The sequence below is a fragment of the Mycetomoellerius zeteki genome, unplaced genomic scaffold, assembly GCF_001594055.1.
Source record: "Mycetomoellerius zeteki isolate Tzet28-1 unplaced genomic scaffold, Tzet1.0 scaffold62, whole genome shotgun sequence".
In the NCBI taxonomy this organism is placed as follows: Eukaryota; Metazoa; Arthropoda; class Insecta; order Hymenoptera; family Formicidae; genus Mycetomoellerius; species Mycetomoellerius zeteki.
The window spans coordinates 503,700-525,016 of record NW_017257632.1 but is presented as its reverse complement, the minus strand read 5'-3'; the positions used below and the strand labels follow the sequence as shown (position 1 = coordinate 525,016).

The 21,317-nt window shown below is 34.9% G+C and overlaps 1 protein-coding gene across 5 annotated transcripts in view; it reads right to left on the bottom strand.

Annotated features, from left to right (window-relative positions):
- Positions 1–21,317, bottom strand: part of LOC108728604 (protein Fe65 homolog) — a 193,068-nt gene that overhangs the window by 135,521 nt on the left and 36,230 nt on the right. For all 5 annotated transcript variants that reach the window (XM_018457248.1, XM_018457247.1, XM_018457250.1 and 2 more), the window contains exon 2: positions 21,194–21,250. The gene's annotated coding sequence lies outside the window, so the exon portion shown is untranslated. The remainder of the gene's footprint in view (positions 1–21,193; positions 21,251–21,317) is intronic.

Sequence of the window (21,317 nt, the reverse complement as noted above, 5' to 3'; positions counted from 1 at the left end):
TTAAAATAGTTACATGAATTTTCACGAGGCTATTTAATTTCTAATTTAATTTTCACGACGCTATTTATATTCTGCACGGAAAAAACGATTTTGCTGAAGTATCTAAAAATTTAGTTAGATACAGATTGGAAAATAATTTTGTTTGATCTATGAAAATAAATTATATACGACGATCAAATTGGTTGCTAGAATATTAAAACTTTTTGTAACATTGTCATCAACACTTAAATGTTCTACATAATTATTTTAACGGTTTCAAAATTATTTCAGTTCTATACTTATTGTTAGCCAAATTTTTACGTTTGCCTAGCTGGCCTCCTCTCCATTTAATCAAATCTTAATGAAATCTTATATACTGCAAAAAAAATTTTTGCGCTTATTTCGTCTAGCTCTAAAAAAATTTTTTTGTGGGGGGACTGAGTAGGCTGTCAGTCAGCCCGCCCATGTGTTAATAACAACTAATTTGGAAAATCAAATATACAGGATTTATGCGCTATTTATGCGCTTTCATATTCACATAGTTTCAATTTTTGTGCTGCATCCCTTAAGGCACTTGAAGCAAACAGTCATATTCATCCAGTGTAAGTCGTTTAAAATTGCAAAATTATACTATCTAAATATGCAAAATATATCTTCGATTTATGCACTACTATTTCCAAAGCAATTTCGATTTTTACACTGCAATCCTTAAGGCACTTCCCTCTTGGAGCGAACAGTAGTATTCGTATTTAACAAGGAAAGTTTCACAACTGTCCGGAACCGATTTGATTCTCCATGAAATATATTGTTAAATACGAAAATCTAAGAGACACGTATTTTTTTATACGTGCCCTAACTCGTGTTTAAGGGGTGACACCATTACACATTAATGAACTGATTCGATAGATATAACAAAGAAAAAGTTGATATGAAGATTTGTTTGTTTTAGATTGAACACTCTGTATTCTGAATGAATTGATCGAATTTAAAAAATCAAACGTAAGAATGTAGAGGATTAAAAGACCTTTCTAATGGTGTATCATTTGACCTTCCCTTCCCATTTGAAATTTTTTAGGAATTGGCACCCCCGCTTGGAGGAGGTTGAAGTTGAGGGTAAGAATTATACGTCAAAAGATGTCCCCCTCTCAATAGAAATTGACGTGTTTTTGCGTTTTTTCGAAAAATCATATTTGTAGGAGTTATACAGTCTGTTTCGTTTTCGTTGGGCCACCCTGTATATTCATACCTTCATCTACAATTAAAATTTAAGAAATTCAAGCTTGCCTTTAATATATTTAGGAATAAATGCTAATAATATCTGGTTTGTACATACGCGCTAATTTGCGTACGCAGAGAGACGATGCATTTGGCGCGGACGTTTGCGCCGATTTTTTGCAACACTAGCACGATTAACATCGCGACAATCGCGCACACGAAGGAACGCAAGCTTAACCGTAAGGAGTCCTCGAGCACGTACATGCGAATCCTGGTGGATCGTTTCCACCCGACGTCTGGGTAAACACCGTCGCCTCGTCGTTACCAGATGCAATCTCGATCGTACTCGCGAAAATCTTGGAGCAGGATTCGATATTACCTGGTTGTGGAAAATCGCAAACCGCGCGGACAGGCTTATAAACGATAAACCTAAGTCAGATAGATATCGTGCGATATCGCCCTTCAAGCCTTACAATACCCAGCACAGGTTTCACGATAGATTCCATTTGGATCTTCCTGCTTCACGATAGCGCGGAAAGGACGAGCACGATGATCAAAATGAAATTGTCGGAAATTGGTGCAAAGGGCGCTTTGGTCAAAGGGAAATATTCGATGGCTGTCGCACAATTAATCAAAGCGGCCGGAATTTCATTTAATGCGCATTTTATTTTACGTGCATGGTAATGATTTTTAATTAGTTCACTTTTCACGATTGGAAATCACGGACACGCAAAGATAAAAATTCGATAACAATCGGCAAACAAATTTAATTGGGTAGGTAGATATTTATTTAGGTATTTATTTAATGTTAAAGAATTCAATGAATAATTGTATTGAACAATTTAATTTTATAAATGCAAGAAATTAAAAATGATGTAATTTAAATAGAAGTTTATGTCTGGTTAATATAATTTTTATAAATTGTTGCAGAAAATTATGATTAAATGATGATTATATTACGTAAAATTTAGTATTTATAATTCAGTCTTCCTTCCTAATAAATTTGAGCAACATTTTGTATTAATGTTCATAAATCATATTCATTCGTCGTTTCTGGAGAATTAATGAAAATTACCTCACACTATGTCGAAAAATATACATGAAGTATATTATGTAACATAATTAATTATTTAGAAATATTGCTGCACGTTAACTTTTCCAACCACTTGTTATATCTAACTTAAAATTTTAATTGCGGTTTTACCACTGCCCTGTCAGATTAATTCATTCCGACCTCATATTCATGAATTATTACTGAAGCAAAAATTATGACATATTAATTGAGCTCCAATTTACTATTTAACGCGAAGCAATTTATCTAACAACTTTATACGTACGTGCATTAATTAACCATATTTTGTGTAATTTCAATTTCATTACACAAAAAGAAAATTATATTTTCATGGTAGTTTATTTTTTAAAAATTAAAAAATTGTAGTAAAAGAGAATATGATATCCGAGAAGATATAATTCATTAAATTATAATTCTGCAGAAATAATAACGAAAGCGGAAAGATAAGAATATTCGACATCGCTCAAGAAAGTGGACGGGACGTTCCGAGTCGGAAATCTCGGGCGAATTTTTCACCCTGGGGTTTCCCTCGCTACCCCGTTGATTACATTAGGGGCGGGAAAAAGCCTTCCCCTCAGCTTGCAGCGAACTGACAGCATCTTCCAAATCGAAGTCGGCTCTTCACCGACAAGAATCTCGTCATTAAGATTTTTGATTTGAATGCAAATGGCTACTTTCCCCTGTCCCGCACGGGATTCTACCCATCTTTTAGCGAATATCTTCAGAGAAAAAGAACAGGCTCTGTGTCTCGACAGAGCATTACGGAATGCACTCGAAATTGATGTTTCGTAAAACGCGCGTATATTCTCGCTCGCTACCGCTCTCGTTCTCCGTATAAAATATTTTTTTGTTTAGCGTATACCTACTTTATAAACACGATCGCGTAAATCGATCCTATTTACTTTTATTCGTATTTTACCAAAAACATTCCGAAACAAAAGAATATATTTTTTTTCCGAACGAATCTAAAGCGCTAATACATGAAAGGAATGAATTAAAGTATTTAAAAATTTAGGATACAGATCTGATAGGTTATATATATTAATAATTTTGTTAGACCATCAAAATAATTACGTAGAATATCTAAACTGGTTGCTAGAATATTAAAACTTTTTGCAGAGCATTGTCATCAACGCTTAGCAAACAGTTTGATTATGCTACATAATTATTTTGATGGTCCAACAAAATAATTATGTAGGATGATCAAGCTAGTTGCTAGAATATCAAATTTTTTGCAGCATTGCATTGCTGAAATGTTCTACATAATTATGCTTGAATGTTCTACATAATTATTTTGATAGTCCAAAATTATTTTCAGATCTGTATGTAGCTAAAGTTTTAGACAGATTTTCAGCAAAATTATTCTTTACGTGTATCTGCACTGTTAAATCTATAGTGTCGCAATCTGTAGCTCTATCGATTTTTTAAATTAAAAAAAAATTAATAGGGCTACCTGCCAATAGTAAGACTTTCCTGCCTGGAAAATCTTGTTGAAACAAGATTTTTGTCGCTCTTTGTTTCTTCCTTCTTCTCTCATAATGATAAAACTTTTATTATTTTCCTTTCGCGATCTCATCATATCGCTGGCATTCATAATGATTTTTATCAATGGTTTTTATTGCTCGAACGATAGTACGCAACTTTCGCAATTGGGATAATTTCTCACGGTGGACGTTTTACGTCACTGTTCGGGTCTTATTCTCTCGTACGATCTCGTACAACGAGCGTCGTTAAACTTTCAACCATCCGTGAATAGTCGTTGTGTACGGACGCCCTAAGTTAAAATGGAGCTCGTCGTGTGCATCGCGTCGCGGCCCAGGTAAGGCGAGACGTAATTTACTGGTTTCTGCTTGTTATACCAACCGCACGTCGACGTGTCGCCGGCGTTTGCTCGTAAAGCCGACAAACTCGACGTAATTTTATCTCGTCTCTAGATACGCCGGTACACGTATATACAGCTCCGTACCCGGCCCTCTCAATGCCCTTCACCCTTCGGCCAAATGAGATTTTGCTCGGTACGGTGCGGACACAGGTTCCGCAGGACACGCAACGGACGCGCTTTGCGGTATCGGGATAGAACAGTTTATGTAATCTGACACGGTGATCTTGTCCTTCTCTTGCTCTTCTCGTGGTTTACCCTTATCCACATAAAGACAGTCTCGCCAAGACGAGCTCTCGAGGTCTCTATTCATTTTTTATTAGAAAAACAGAAACTACTGGATACATCTCTCCTTGAGGGGAGAGAGAATTTCTCTCTTTTAAGAAGAAAGATTATCTTTAATTCAACTAATCCCAGACTACAGCAACGTATTTGGTACTATGATCTTCTAAATTGTAGATGAAAAAACTTTTGAACCTTCCTTTATCAATCGCATCATCTATCACCCTTCACACAACTGCTTCTCTTTTTTCTCTTCTCCTTCTCCTTCAACTGTCTCTATCAAACCATGTAAATTCTCATGTAAATTTTCCTTTCAAAGGATGAACCTTTTAAACCTTCCTTTATCAATCGTAAGGTAAAAGTTCATTTTCATTCTGTATTTCAAATAAGATGCTTTAGAATTTAGGTGTAATTTGGATAGCTGAGTTAAACATTTTCGGTTTAAATTTGTCAATGAACGTTATAATCATTTACTTCCTATAACTCCCGTATTTAAAAGTTTTATGGAATAATTGACAATTAGGAGCCGACAAACGAATTATTTTAAAACTGCTCTGTACATATTGAAAAGTCGATAACGGCGCGTAATTAATCTTTCTCTGATAACAATAGCTACTTTGTGAAAATATCAAAGCATCGTAACATGTGAGATACAATACAGGAAGGTCATAGTCGATCTCATAGTAGGGGAGATAATCGATACAACATCCACACGCACGATCACCCAGCTAAAAGTATCGAATTTCACGGCAAAACTATGAAATTAATATAAACAATGTGATGTCGGAGGTACATATACTGGCATCAGCGAATCGCAGATTACATGTAAATGGCTCTTGATACTGCAATAGCTTGGCAATCGGATTTGCGAGAGTGAGTCGAGGTTATCCTTCGAAAGGAGAATTTACATGAGAATTTACATGGTTTGCTGGAGACAGTTGCAAAGAGAAGAGTGGGAGGAAAAAGAGAAGCAATTGTGTGAAGGTGATAGCTGGTTCCCAATATAAATTCAAATGTATTTGACGCATCATCTCGAACAATGCTTCTATAAAACCTTGCCATCCCATTCCGTGAAAATTTTTGTTTCCACATAAATTCCATTTTTCTCAATGAAACAGTACTTTATTGCCTTAGGAAAAGTACTAGCCGTAATATCTGGTGCATTAATAACGGTAATATGAAACGGAAGTAAGATTACATTTCAAATATGTTTGCGCGGTAATAGTTAATAATATAACTCTATAAAAATATTGATTATATATTGCTCTAATAAATCATTATATATTATACAAGTCGATAACCATATTTTTCAGTGTCGTAATTATATTTAAAAAATATTTGTTTCTATTCTTCTTTATAGAATAATTTGAAGGTTTACACCATACATTATTTATTCGCGAATAAATCAATAATTTAGTCATAAATTCTACTTTGATCTTTCCGTTGCAGGAGATTCATATATCGTGTCAAATTCAAACTCAGTCGAAGAGGTCTGAAGCGAGAAGTACTTTTTGAATAAAAAAATGTACATAGTGGTCAATAGTGAATTGTTATATAGTACAACAATTCACTCTTGTGGCCAATATATTTTTTTATTTAAAAAGTTTTTATAAAAAATTATTCTTGAAACTTATAATATTTAAATATTTACTATTAAAAAATTATTGTTTGTAGTTTTAGGCTTTTTATTTTCACTCAGTGAACTCAGTCAGGGGACAAGGCAGCAGGTTGATTGATCGCGTGTCAGGTTCCAGCCAACCTGGCGCCAGTCCAGTGGTGCCCAACTCATTGCCAGAGTGGCATTCGGATGACTCTCGCGGGTGCAAAGCACGGAGGTTTAACAGAGACAAAAGTCGAATTGTTTTTTTTATCAGGTTAAAACTACAGACGGCAGTGTAATGCCACACGCAATAACGACAATGTATAACAAAAGTATTTCTACCTTTTATTAAACAGCTGCATGGAGTCTATTATAGACAACGTAACTTACGTTGGAAATAAACCATGAATAAAAAATTGACGTGAAAAAATAAATAGAGAGACGACACTCTATAAAAAAATTTGTGAAGTAATAGTGATAAATTCTCTTTACAATGCAGAAGTTGCCTTTAAAAACGCGTGATAAACGCGATTTATTTAAATTTAAGAATAGGTACAAAATTGTCAGTATGACTTAGAAGTCGTAAAAAAAAGTAAAATTACCAACGGAAATGACTTCATATAGTAATAAAAGGACTTCTTTAATATTGGGAAAGGAAATAACTTCCAAGTTTTTAGTTTCATTAGTGTCAACAAAATTTTCAAAATGATTACACTCTCAGATACGACATAGTTATAAAACATTGTATTAGCCATTACATAGGAAAAAAATGTTCACTATAACTTGTCTCAAACTATAACAACATTGACATAATTATACATTTAATTAAAAATTACACAGTGAGTTATGCAAGAAATAGCAATTGCTTCTACATATCTATTGCATATTACTATTATGTCTTCGAAGTGTAATCACATATGTGAACTGTATTCAGGAATTACTATATTCGTTATAAGCGGGACAACAGCGATGAACAGCGCACTTGAGCCCACGTGGAGGAGCCCACGGGGCTACACTGTCCGGCAATTAAAATATAATTACAACGATGAAATGGCGCAGTCATGGGTGGCGGTAGACGCTAGGGTATTGGTTTCCCTCTATCACACACAGAGCGCAACGAATAAAAAAAATAACTCTGAAACTCGGTCAGGGTAAACAGTAACGAAGCGCCGTTCGCGCGGCGAACCGTTTTAATTCGCGACGGAAAATACATGTTTCCAACACGACGCCGGCGATCGATAGGGATTACTTCGTGCACGTTCGACCGGAGTAGATTCGCGTGTGCGCGAATTAAATTCGCATGGATTTCAAGGAACATGAGAGCGACGGATTTGAAACCCCTGTAGGAAGGGCCACCCCCGTGGAAACGAATCACGGCCCTGCGCATCCCCAACCCCTGCAACCTGTCAGTCACTTTATCCGTCCCCCTGGCCCTACCGCCGCGCCGCCGGGTCCCTTTATTTGATCGACGAGTGACGTTATCGCGGGTAATATCGGACGGCGAGAAAGAGGAGAGAGAGGGTGTGTGTGTGTGTATGAGAGAGAGAGAGAGAGAGAGAAAGAGAGAGCGAGAGAGACTCTCCGGTACTTCCAAGCGATCCGGCTCGCTCCATCAAACATTCATGCTGTCGGCCGCAAGCTCGCGCAGTCGACCGACCGCCACCGACCACCCCTCGTGAAAACGCATCCGATAAAATGCAGTCCAGCCTGGCACCTTTTATGCGCCCGTGCCGTCGTAACGCATTCGCCCACTTCATATACTCGTATACCCGAGATTAAACCTTCGTTTCTGCCGCATCGCGTTTCCTTTGACCCTCCCACGAATTCGATCGTAATTGACCTCGCGCTCTCTTCCTCTCTTTATCTATCTCACTGTTTCCCTGTAAACATATGGTATTTTTAATGCTTTATTTTCACGATAACTTTACCATGTAAACTTCATTTTTTGCAAATGCTACAGCCATCGTAATGAGCGCCATTGCCATATTGTATTAAAACTCATCTTAAACGGAAGGTTAATATTCATAGTCGGATCTTATATTTAAGATCGTCTTAAATAAAATCTTAAGATGTCATAAACCATATCCAGAGAAAAGTTTCTTTGATTAAAAAAAAATGTATTTGAATGAAAGAAATTTGTGTATTTAAATCGTGTATTTAAACGTCATTTTTTTAAATCAAGTAAATTTATTCCTTATTTTCCTCAAAGGTATTTTCACTTCAACTTAAAAAAATCAATCAAAGAAACAATTTTTTCAATTTAAACATAACTTTTCTTTGATGGGTGCAATCAGAGAGTTGTATTAGCATTTGAAAACATTACTTAAGACGGTCTTAAAATAAAAACAGTCTAATGAATACCAATCATTGTTATGAAGATCTGTGACAGGACACATGTTGTGTGTGTGCAAATTTCACATTTTAAATCTTGAAACCAACTAATTCAAGGATTGAGTACCTATAAGGACATAATTTGTCTATATTCTCATAAAAGAGACGATGGTTGAGGAGCCATATATCCTCGAATTGGACGATATGACGATCTCATGAGACTATGACAATATATTTGTATATGGAAATAACGTAACGTATAAAAAAGAATATTTGTTTTTTCGGCTAATTAACATTTATGTATTTTGTATTAATTTTTATTTTTAATTTATTCGCCCGACCGATAGACATATTTGAAAGCGTACACTGATGATGAATACATTAAAAAGATCAAAACGTTTGTGATGAAGTTTACTAAATGAAGTATTGTTTATACATATTTCGCACATAATATCCAGCGCGGCTCGAAGAGCCCTTATGGTTATCAAATTTTGGAATTTATGTTCTTGTGAGCCTATTAACTTATTTTGTATAATTCTAATAAATACCACCCTAAATTCTCTGTAAATACAAGACGTTTTTAAAGCTTTATTTTCAAGTGGTAAATTCACCATCTTGCAAATGCCACAGTCACATTTAAACATAAACACGATTTAAATAAAAAAATTTTTTTCTTGAAAACTACAGCAAAGAAACATTTCTTTGAATCGAAGAAACCTTTTTCTGGGAGCATCATAATGAATGCCAATATTAAAAATCGCCTTAAACAAAGGTGTCTATATTCTCTAAATTTCCTATAAATACTGGTATTCTCTAAATTTTCTATAAATACTGATATTTTTAAATGGTAACTTTAAACAAGAGTCTAAACAAACTTTCACATGCGAGCTGTTCTTGCGTCGCAAGCGAAAATCGATGTGTCTATGTGGGGGCCTTCCGGTGTGCGTAATGTTAAGAAAAAGATCGATTTTCGCGGCTACCGTGTGATTATGCGCTTCGTGTTTTTGCAATGGATGATAATAGACCACGAGCGTAAGCGACGACGCGAACGACTGCTTCGCTAATTAAGCGATCCCGATCGTTCAGATGCGTCGTCACGTTTATTCTCAGGCTTACAGATTTTAATGGAAGGAACACGGTACTCGGTAATACGACGAGAATAAGGAAAGGAAGGAGTGAATTATTCGACTACGCGACGACGAGAATCGCAAATTTGAAATCTAATAAAAGCGAATAATGGGTAAGCCATTAGGACCTAAATTGTATCAAATGAAATGTACGAGCTGTCTTTGTACAAGCTATTCATTTCGAAAGCGACGTGAATGAAATTTTACAGCCCTTGTTAAGGTAGATATCAATTGAGATCTGCATTCGGAGTAGCAAGAGCAACTATTCTGTCTCGCAAATTCGAATGGCTACCAAATACAGTAGCGAACTTCGAACTATTAGTTCCGTCGTGGGTTTGTAAGTGTTAATTAAATTGCGACATAAATGCCGCGAGCTTAATGACATAGAAATCGTGTTTAATGTAGATTGTTGGAAACTTGCCACCTTGTGCAACAATCGAGCTAACCCCGACGGAGATCACAGGTGAAAAGCGCAGGGAGGAATAGGGAAAAGGATGACAAGTGAGAGTGTGAGAGAAAGAGAGACCGTTTGCACATACATAAGAAGAGAAGAGCGGACTCTAGAGTACTTCGTCACACTCCGAAGAAGACAGAGAGGACACGGAGGCTTGTTTTAGTTTACGATTCTCAAAACGGAAACGTGGAGGGAACTCGTATGTCCCACGTGGTTAAGAGGTTCCCCCAAAATTGTTGGAGAATTTGAGCGGGTTCGCCACCGAGATGTCTCCCAAGAGAACTCCGATGAGAGATTACTCTTTACTCGATTCTTGTCAGCTACCATTTTGATGCCCGTATCAAAATTTAGACTTTTGTCAAAATTATCATGTTAAGGATAGATACCATTTCATATTTCGATTACCGAAATTGCACAGCTTTAACATACAGAACGAGAAAAAATAAAAGATCATAAAATCATTACACTAATAAAAAAAATAGGTTATTTGATCATATTGTAATAGAAAGTTCGTTCTACATAAATTGAAATTAAAAGGAAAGAAACTATTTAAAAATTACATTAATGAGAGAATAAACTCTCTCTCTCTCTCTCTCTCTCTCTCTCTCTCTCTCTCTCTCTCTCAGTCGTTTGTTACGAGAAACTGTTAGAATGGATAATTTACAGATTAATTTATTAATTATGTAACACTAATCGATCTGGACTTGTGATTATATTAATTATTTGCAGTGTATGCAATTCATTACGTATTAATTCATCGGCTGCCTCATTAGAATTGGGATAAACATAGCTGGAAAAATTGAACACAACAGATTAATATATCCAAGTGCAACAGCAATTATTCATATTTAGCATCAAACTTGGTTGTAGAATTTTTGACAATAGATAGAGCTAAATATAACATGTCAATTTCATATGGTACGTCAAGATTAAATCAGATTAGTATTCTTGTATAAAATGCAAAAGGTTTCCTAATTTAACGATATTTTAAGTACGTCTCATTGCTCATTTCTCACAAACTATTTCAGTTCGTCTATTGCTGTAAATGTATGTATTTGTTATTCAGACTATGATAATTAGAATTACAGTCAAATGCAAAGGCGGTTTTACAGAAATAGTCGTGACGCTTACTTTCGCATAAAAGCGTGCTACTGAAATGCAATAATCGCTCCCGCCTGCAAATCCGTCGCGGACAGTTTTATAATCCGCCGGTTTTACACCGTCCCTTTATTAATACGGCAAGGTAGTAAACGGGGTTAATCCGCGGCATACGACAGCGAGAAAACGCCGAATTCGCCAACTGCATTGTTCGCGAAGTTTAAAAAAGCGACAATCCTGCACAAAAAAAGTACTGCGTTATCTTTTATACAGTTTATTTTATCGACTAAAATACACTAAAGCATCCTTTTTTCTCTGTCAGAAAATATGTGATTCCTTTTAAAACTGCTTTTAAAACTACCTTTTAGAACAGGAACTTTTAACTGAGTCGTGCATCATGTAACGTATATTTACAACTATTTTTTATTTTCTACTTCGTATGATGAATATATATTCCATTTTTTTTTAAGATAAATTTATTTTGGAGTGTTTTCGGATGGCAAAGAAATTTGATTTTACACTCAGAGAAATGTATTTCTATTTGTGAGTTTAATAGCATAATTGCATAAAATAATTACGCGGTTAAAAACTCTATTTTTTTAGTTTACTCCATAATATATTAATAATTATAATAATTATATTTATAGTTCTGTATACAAAAAATATAGCTGGCATCAAAAATAACTATAAATTATAGTCATTTTTTTGTATATAGAATTATAAATATAATTATTATTATTAACATTACAGCAGTGATAATTATAAAAATAGAGCTAACCGTAATTATTTTATCATGCAATTATAGTCACAAATACCAAACTTTTCTCTCAATGTACAGTTCACACATGCAATATGGATTTTTCATAGTGTTAAGTAAATTTTTCCATAAAAGCTATTTCAGTCTTGTAAATAAATTTTAAATTATCTCAACTATAAATGTGCACAAGGCAATCATGTGCATTTTTCTAAAAGAAAAGAATAATGACTGCAAAATAAAAAATCGAACACTCTTATAGTTTGAGTCAGCTAAGTTTTTTGTATTTTATAGCACAAGAAGTTCGGCAATTTTGTAAAGCGAAAAAGTAAATTGGAGGTTTAAGGAGAAGCAGAGTTGGCAAAGAGTCCGCTTTTGCTTTGATGTTTTACTGCGATTCACGACTCACGCGGCTTTCGAAAAATTCATTGAGCGTCTAATCGGAACCGTAGCTTCTTTCTCGTCTCGCAGTAATTACGCGAAGCACGAATCGGTTTTCCAATAACTGCACGGAGAGAAGTACGGATAGAAAGCTTGCGATCGTAAAACTCTCCTCGTATTAATTTTGTTATCGAAAATCTTCGTGCCTCTGATGTTTACAACCATTTTTTCTCTTTATTTTCACTAAATTATGTCTCTCCTTCTCTTTTTCTATTTTTAATAAAATTTTATATTAAATATTTTACATCATGTTTTTGGAAAATATCTAAATTACATTTTGTAAAATTTCTAGAATATTAGCTTTTAATTGCGAAACTATGCATCCGAGAGTTAATTCGGTGCATAAAATGATCTTTGTCGCGATGTTTCCCTCTTGGCTCTCTCAGTACAGCCGTTTTTCCGGTTAGTTTACCGTGGATGGACTATAAATTTACGCCCGAAGGAAACGACGAACAGTTTGTCCCGCCGCGAAACAGACGGACGACGCCGAAGAAGACGGCGTGCTTTGAGCTCCTAATCCGTCGGGAAGATTGAAGAACTGCGAAAGAAAGAGTCACAAGAGATATAAAAGGGACCAAGGGTAGATTCTAGAACAAAGAGCGGACGAGATAGCGACGAGAGAAGGGATTTGATGCGTCGAATGAAAAATACGCGTTACAAGATGAATGACGGAGAGCGTGAACGGAAAAGTGGTCGAAAAGAAATTGGAAAAACGTCTTTCCGATATGTCCAAATGATCCGAAGAATTACATGTTGTTCAGACTTACATATGTGATTTACAAGGAATCGAAAAATGCCTAATATTTCTTTTACCTCTTTACTCTCTAAATCTGAATCAGTAGATATCACGGATTATCAGTCCCAAGTGAATCATCAGTGAAATTCAACTGACAAAGAAAGGAAGTTTGAGTATTAAATCATTATATCATAAAATAATATTTGGACGTCAGTTCCAACATCATACATTGAATTTATACATTAAAGCAAGATTAGCCAGCAAAATAAGTGATTCCACTTTCATTGATTTTTTAGTTGAATTTCACTGTGAATTCATTGATTACCAGTGACATACTTGGAACTGATAAAATTGATGATTATCCACTGATTTAGATTTAGGGAATATATAAAAGATTGAACTGTCAGAATGCATACACAGAATAGAGGCTATAGCCTATATCGTTATTATCATTAACCTTTAATAAGTAGGTGAAATGCTCAGAACACCCTAAACAAATTCTATCTTTATAATTATATGTATTTTTAAATAATATGTATAAAGTTAAATTTACATTATTTATACTCTTGAGATAAAAAAAAACATAAAAATAATAATTTTAAGACACACACACTTCTGTGGGTATTATTTTTTTATTTTCCTTTTCAGAACAAGATTTTTAAGATAATTATACGTGGGGTGTTTTTTTTGTGGCCATTTATAACCTAATTAAAGATTAAGAATTAGGATCTATTACAGAATAAGGGTCTATTATCTTGCAACACTGGATTGTTAGCGTCACCGAAAGCGTTAATTAAATCTTTCAACGGCCTCTGAATAGTCTCTGACGCACGTGCGACATGACCGCACCGCGACCGCATCTGTCATTGCGATCATTACGGGATCGTTGGCACGTCGTCGCCACGCGACGGAAGACACCGGCACTGCAGGTATTCCGTCCTGGGAATGCAAATGGCCCCGCGGCGGATGATAATATGCAGATTAATCCGGCCAGCCAGTCGGCCGAAAACTCCTCGTAACTATTCTCATTCCCGCGCGGAGAGTGTGCCGAACTGTTCGTCGCAAATCCCGGCTGGGTTCTTACGACAATTGTCTCTCGCGGACGAGAGAATCGGATTTCAAAATTTTTATCCCGGGAGAAAGAAACTTTAGCCGAGAAACGATTCGCAAAGTTCCTCAGATCTTTTATTTGACATTTCATTATTAGGATACTTAATGATGAACTGACAAGATATTACAAAAATTATTTGCTAAGAAAAAGTCGATTCGAGAGTATTTAATAAATGTAAGATTGAAAAGTCGCTCAAGAAGTTAAGAGCATCCTGTAATAAATGCCATGGATTTAAGACATTCAATATTAGATGCAATAAGGTTTATCAAATTCGATTTATGCCATTTTCGAAATAAACACCTCATTTAGAGCGAAAGGGATGCTGAGTTTGTTGACAGAATTACTACCGTGGGAATTACTTCGCGAAATTTTCGCAAATCGTCTTGGGACGTAGGCAGAAATCTGATTTCCAAGTTTTGCAGGAAGCTTGGGGATTGTTTCGGAACTTAAATTGGGGTTGGCGCTATTACCGAGATGGATTAAGAGATGCTTGATAAACGTCAGGTAGAGCATCATAGGACGCGCAATAATCTTCGTTATACTCTATCGTATTAATCCTCTTTAAAAAACGTTTTAAACTACTGAGTGAAAAAACTTTTCTCTATGTTACTTTAACTTTCTTCAAAAGATATTTTAAAAGAAAGAAGATATGAAATTTTTATATAGGTATGTACATCTGTGTTCGTATATGGATTTTACATGAAATTTGTTATATCCGCCTTACATTAAATTTGTATTGCTTTCTATTAACATAAAAACGAGAAAAACTTGCGCTTTATAGCTAAATTCAAATCTACATTTAACCTGTCTGACATTCATAATATAGTTTAACATAAGATTGTAGATATGATTTTCATGTATAAATGTATTTCATTTTTTATACTGAATGAATTTGTATTAGTTATTTTAATTAATACGATATTTAATTTAAAATAAATCAAAAATTTGATGTAACGAATTAAACAATATTAGTTAAAAGAAATTTGATTATTAAAAATGCGATAGTAATTTGCGACAGTAATTGCACCAAATCTTCTGATTTATTTTATTTCTATCACAAGCTTTATTATGATATTTCAGGAATGATATTTCAGGCAATAGCTATGTAATGGTAATGATAATGAACGGTAATAAGCAATCGCCGATATTACCGAATATCATGACAATTGAATGAGCACGAACCGCGAAAAAATTTGCGTACTTGAGAATATCGGGGCAACACGGTGAAAACAATTCGTCTCAATAATGCCACTCGGGGGGAATATCGATGTTATTTTATTGAAAGGGTAGCTGAGTGCGAATAATACTCCCATAAATCATAGGGACGCTGCGTAGACAAATGTTTCGCTGTATCAACGCGAATGAACGAAGCAGAAGCTAACATTGGTGTACCAATGTACGTATTTTATTTCATTTCCTATATTTTACATTAAATGTGTAAAATACAAAAATCAAAATCAAGTATAATTAAATACGTATGACATCAAGATGTACATATTTAAAATAGATTTAAAATAATTAGGCAAAATATAATAAATGTATACATCGAAGTATGAATCTATTGTATATTAATATCTTTAAATTAATTTTGTAAGTATAATGGATTTACTTTTACGCGAAAATAATAAAATTAATATCAAATAAAATTGGATATGTATGACCTAAATATGCACGTTTAAAACAGGTTTAAGCAAAATAAACGTAAATCTATTTCGAGTTACATTTACTAAAATGTCTTTAAATTAATTTTATAGTAATTATAATAGATTTATTTTTGCAAAAATAACAAAATCAAATAAAATTATATACATATGACCCAAATATATGCATGTTTGAAACAGCTTTAAAATAATCAGGCAAAATAAATGCATATATCGAGTTTATACTTCTAATTCTTTTAAATTAATTTTATAGGAGGTATAATGGACTTATTTTTGCGAAAATAATAAAATCAAAATCAAATAAAATTAGTTTAATCAAATAAAACAGGTTTAAAATAATTGCATACAAAATAAATGCATACATCGAGCTAAGCATCTATTAATACCTTTAAATTAATTTTACAGTAAGTATAATGGACTTATTTTTGCGATGCAGGCGTGTATGTTATTCGCTAATTGGTTTTTTAGATTGATTTATCGCTTGGAGATTTCGTGACAATCCTTTCCGCATCCAGGAAGAGGCTATCACTCACCAGTGCATCGATGCATCTGCCGCGAACATCGTGTAATTCCTCGGGAACGAGGTTGACTCTGGAAGCGGCAGGTGGTTTCCGAGACAGAGTCTGATCAATAGATGAAGGGGGGGAGAGAGACAGAGAGAGAGAGAGAGAAAGAGAGAGAAACAGGCTCAATGACGAGGCGACGATCGACGGGACGTTATTGCTCAACGTCCATCTCGCGATGTCGATCGCATCCGCGTTTAAGAGAGAAAGAGAGAAACGGTAATAATTAATGTCGCCTTTCCTATTTGAAACTTTTCCGTCACGTAATCGTGACCGAGCACGTGCGCACATTCCCGCCACGTACGTAAAATACGCGGCGTGTCACGAGTGTTTCGCCGTGCCGAAAGTTTCCGCTCGAAAACTAGATTTTACGCGCGATCGTGAGTAACGGTACACCGCGTGTCTTTGTCACACCGGGCGAAGATAATATTACTCATCAAGAATGGGAATCGCGTAGTTAATAACCGAGCTATCATGTTCGTGAGATACTCCAGTCGTATAAATGTACAACTGTAACTGACGGATTCTTAATTAATAATTACAATGTATAATGAAGAATTATTACGTAGAGAATATATATATATATTATACATTTATATATAAATGTATATATGTTCTCTACGTAATAATTCTTAAATAATCTTTTTCGTTATATATCATTTGTATCAAGAATTATAATTATATAAAATTTTGATAATTTAATATTACTTCCTTCTTTCAAGAGTAACGCAACTAAAAAACGTGATTTTCGAGTTATTACTTATTATGAGTGAGTTAAGTAAATATTACTTTATCAAATTATTAAAAGTAAATTAATTTAACTAAAAAAAATTGTCAAAATCATTAACTCAAAAAGAGTGATTTTTAAGGGTTGTATAACAAAAATGACACTTGATCAGGTTAAGAGTAGATTTCTTTGGCCGATACCATTTGATTAATCAATAATTTTCTGTCTAATCCAAAAATAATTTTTCTCCTTTTCTAGAAAATTTAATTTCTTGAGTTGTATCACTTTTAAAATCAGGGAATAATATATGTGTATAATGTATTATAATATTTAAATATTGTCTGAACAAGTCTGAACAAGTTTGGGTAACAGATTTACACTCTAAAAAATGTCAATGTGGATTTAACACCTCTGGTGTGGATTTAACACCCATGTTGTATCTATATATTCTCACTGTGTTAATATTAACACCAGCATGATGTGGATTTCAAATCGTTGATGTTTATGTTAACATCACTATGGTGTAGATTTAAAACCCATGATGCTAAATCCACATCATATTGTTATTGATATTAATCCCAGTTATACACTCTTTTTTCTATCCTTGATATACATACTCGGGTCCCTGGGACCTCATTCATATTTGTTAACTTCCTTAAAAATAAACACATTTCAATCAACTTTTTTTTCAATCGATGGAGAATTGATTAAGGTATAAATTCATAATGTAAGTCGATAGAGTTAAGGAGCTTCGAGATATACGAGTATATCCCGAGTCGAAATTTTAGTCCTATTTTGAATCTGTTTCAACCTTAATTAAACCTTATAAATCTGTTTTGATACTTGAACACTCAAATAGGACCTCTTTTAATATTACTTAATACATAGCTTCTGTTTAGAAAACTTCTTTTGAATCTAAAAGTAGGAAATTTTCCAATAACTGTCATTTACAGACTCAACGTAAGGAGCTCTTAATTCATTAGATTAGAACCTATAAATCTCTACAGTCTATATACGTCCTAATTATAAATCTTTACAGTCTACATACGTCCTAAAACTAAAGTTCAAAGTAGGAGCAAAATTTCGACTCGGGTAGGTTCAAAGAAAAAGAAAAATTCGGAAATACGAAATAAATCTCGATTTAGCACTGGGGTTTATGGGACCCAGTGTGTATAGCTAAGGTTAACACGAACACAGTGAGAATTATATAGACATCGCAATTTTTTTAGAGCATACACTGTATTTGGAGATCAGGAAGTAATGACAATCATAGGAAAATAAGAATCTCGTTCGATCACTGCAACTCACAGTGATTTTCGACGAGTCTTTTCCGAAGAGAAGTGAACTCCCTCCCTCTCTCTCTCTTTCTCTCGACAAAGAAGAAGTAATTCCGCATTAATAAAAACGAAGGATTTCCGTTCAAGCACGAGCGAGATATTACTGCGGGAATGCATACTCGATCTCAAGTAGTCCTGGCACGTTTTTAAAGTGTCTCCAATGTCAAAGACTCCTCTCGCAGAAAATTCCGAGAAGGCAGACGCGCGTCCATTCCCCGGAGAGGATTTTCGCGAATTCGTTTCGGCTGTATTTTCCACCCTCGAGTCGGGCGTTCCGTGGGGCGCGTAACGTCGCGTCGCCGAGATGTCTCTTCGTGGAACAATATTTTCGTTCCGTTTCCGCGCGGCCGTTCGCCTTCCGTCGCATATTTGAAAGAAGGGAAGATGTACGTCGATCGACGTTATTGTATACGGCAGATCGAATTTCGGGCGTTTGCTTGTATTTGTAGATCGACGACCTTTATCTGTTCAACTGTGTTATATTGCGAAGCTCATGTCTGTGCTTTTCACACGATTAGACGACAATTGAAACCGTAGGTTCTGAACGAGTTTCGTTTCGAATTTTATTTGAGGATCGGAGAATAGAATGTGCTTCGTATGAAGAAAATATTCGTAAAGAAAAATACCTTTTCACGAATCATGTAAAGATATTGTTTTGACGTTCCCTTCGACAGGCATTTCTAAAGATGAAAATAAATCGATTCGAGCGAGCGTACCGCAGTGCTTTCACAAAGTCCAAAATGTATATTGCGGAGTAACGTTTTCATAAGGTAAATGTACCAATTAATAGACATGATCCAATTATTGAACAAAATGACAAAAAATTTAAATATTAATATTCATATTAATATTAATATTAATATTTATTTTTTATTTGTATTAATAAAAAAGTAAAAATTTCCAAAGGAGAAAGACTACGAGTCAAAGCTAGATGTTAATTGCTAATAATTAGTCTATCTCTAATATCCGACCGATATAAATATATAATGTACAGACGTTTCGACTTTCATCAGGTCATCTTCAGTGTAAACCATAAAAATTAAACAATAAAAATAAAGATAAAAATAAAAGAGTAGTAATATCAGTTAAATAATCATTAAATATTTAAAAATAAAGATTGGATATGTCGCACATCGCATGATTAAAATTATTGAAATTAAGTACAACATATATGTTCCCACTTCAGCGGCATCGTTAATAATTAGTATAAATTGTCGATGGTAAACGACTTTCTCTCTCGCTGCAATCGCTAGGAAGGACGTGCAACAAAAATCTATGTCATATGTACTTTTCTCAGTAAATCGACGCCGATTTATACAATATATATATATATATCTCGTTAAATATTGCGTCAACTGCAAAATGGTACAAAACTGTTTTGTTCCCCTTGATCCAATCTACGTCCCCATTGTGTTTCGATCCGTTTTTTTGAGACACCCTGTATACACTGGCCATAATACTATCTTCTCCTCTAGTATTAAAAAATATGTAGATATTGAAATTTAGTAAATTTTTTATCAGTGTACGACTTTAAATAAATTCGTCTTATTAAATTGTTATAAACCATGAATTTATTTAGAGTCATACATATCATTGTTTATATATAATATTTAAAATTTTTGTCATTTTGTCCAATAGTTGCGGATCATGTCCATTAATCCCTTCAGATCCTGCATTAATTGTAATGTACATCAAATTTAAAGACATATCTATTGAAATTATTTAATTTTATCGACATCATCTGAGATCTGATTTACATAATAATATATGTATATACATAGGAAAAAGAGTCAAAATTTAAAAAAGAATTAATTGTTTAGTATGAATTACTAAAGTGCGCATAAATTGAATTTAAAAAAAAAATTTTTTTAACTAATGGTTCCTATAAAATCAGGTCTGAAGTGGTTAACTGTCCATTAACTGGTACATTTACCACGTACGTTTATCAAAATACTGAAGTCTCGAAAAACGAGGTAGCAGTTGATCCACTGGTTGCGTTGGTGCAAAAGAGAAACTATGAAGAAGGAAGATCAAGAAGAGGGATCGAGGAACCGAGAGATGTGGGTCGGTGATCGATTGCGTCGCTACAGGCACAATAACCAGGGGATGGAGTCATGTATCCGGGCTAAACAGCCCATTTGCTCAGTACAATGGCAGCGACGTCGCTGTGGGCCCGACTTAATTACCAGAGGCTGCCTTTGGCAGACGGAAGTGGAGAAAGGGGTGGCGAGGCTTTATCAGAAGCGCCTTATACAGCCGAGCTTCGTTTAATGGCCGCGCAAGAATGCGAATTTGGCGACATGCCTAGGAATCTAATCTAAGAAGCTATTCCGGAGCTGCCTCTTAAACTCCGCGTTAGTGATACTCGAGCGATTATGAATCACGTTAGCTATATTATTACGATAACGCATTCACTGATTTATCGTTGCTAAAGTATTACTATATTACCAAACATTAAATGGTTTTAAGTTACGACTTAAAGTACGGAATCACTGTTGTAAAGTTTTTCAAGTTAAAAAGATTTTCCTTCCGCGTGAAAAGGGGATCGCATAAAATCGACTCGAAGTCGAGAAAAATGCGTCTCTAAGAAAGTCGCCTATAACGGAGTTCGGCACGGATTGTATAAACCACTTTCGTCTATGTCTCCTGCATAACGCGCATGATGCATCGCGACGGGGCTCCATTTTCCGCGGAAACAAAACAGTTTTCCGATAGTTTCCGGGGACGCGCGAAAACGAAGGAAGCACTTCGCCATTAGTCTGCGCGAAACTGTTGGTATGTATCATTCTATAACGAGGGCAAATTGCGAATCCGCGCTACACTTACCGGAGTTTTCATAAAGTTCGCCGGGCGGGAGAGGCCACTGCATTAGACGAAAGATACCTGGAACAGAAAACGAAAAGAACACCTTTAACTCGCGCGGAAACTATATTTAGCAGAGAAACTTCGA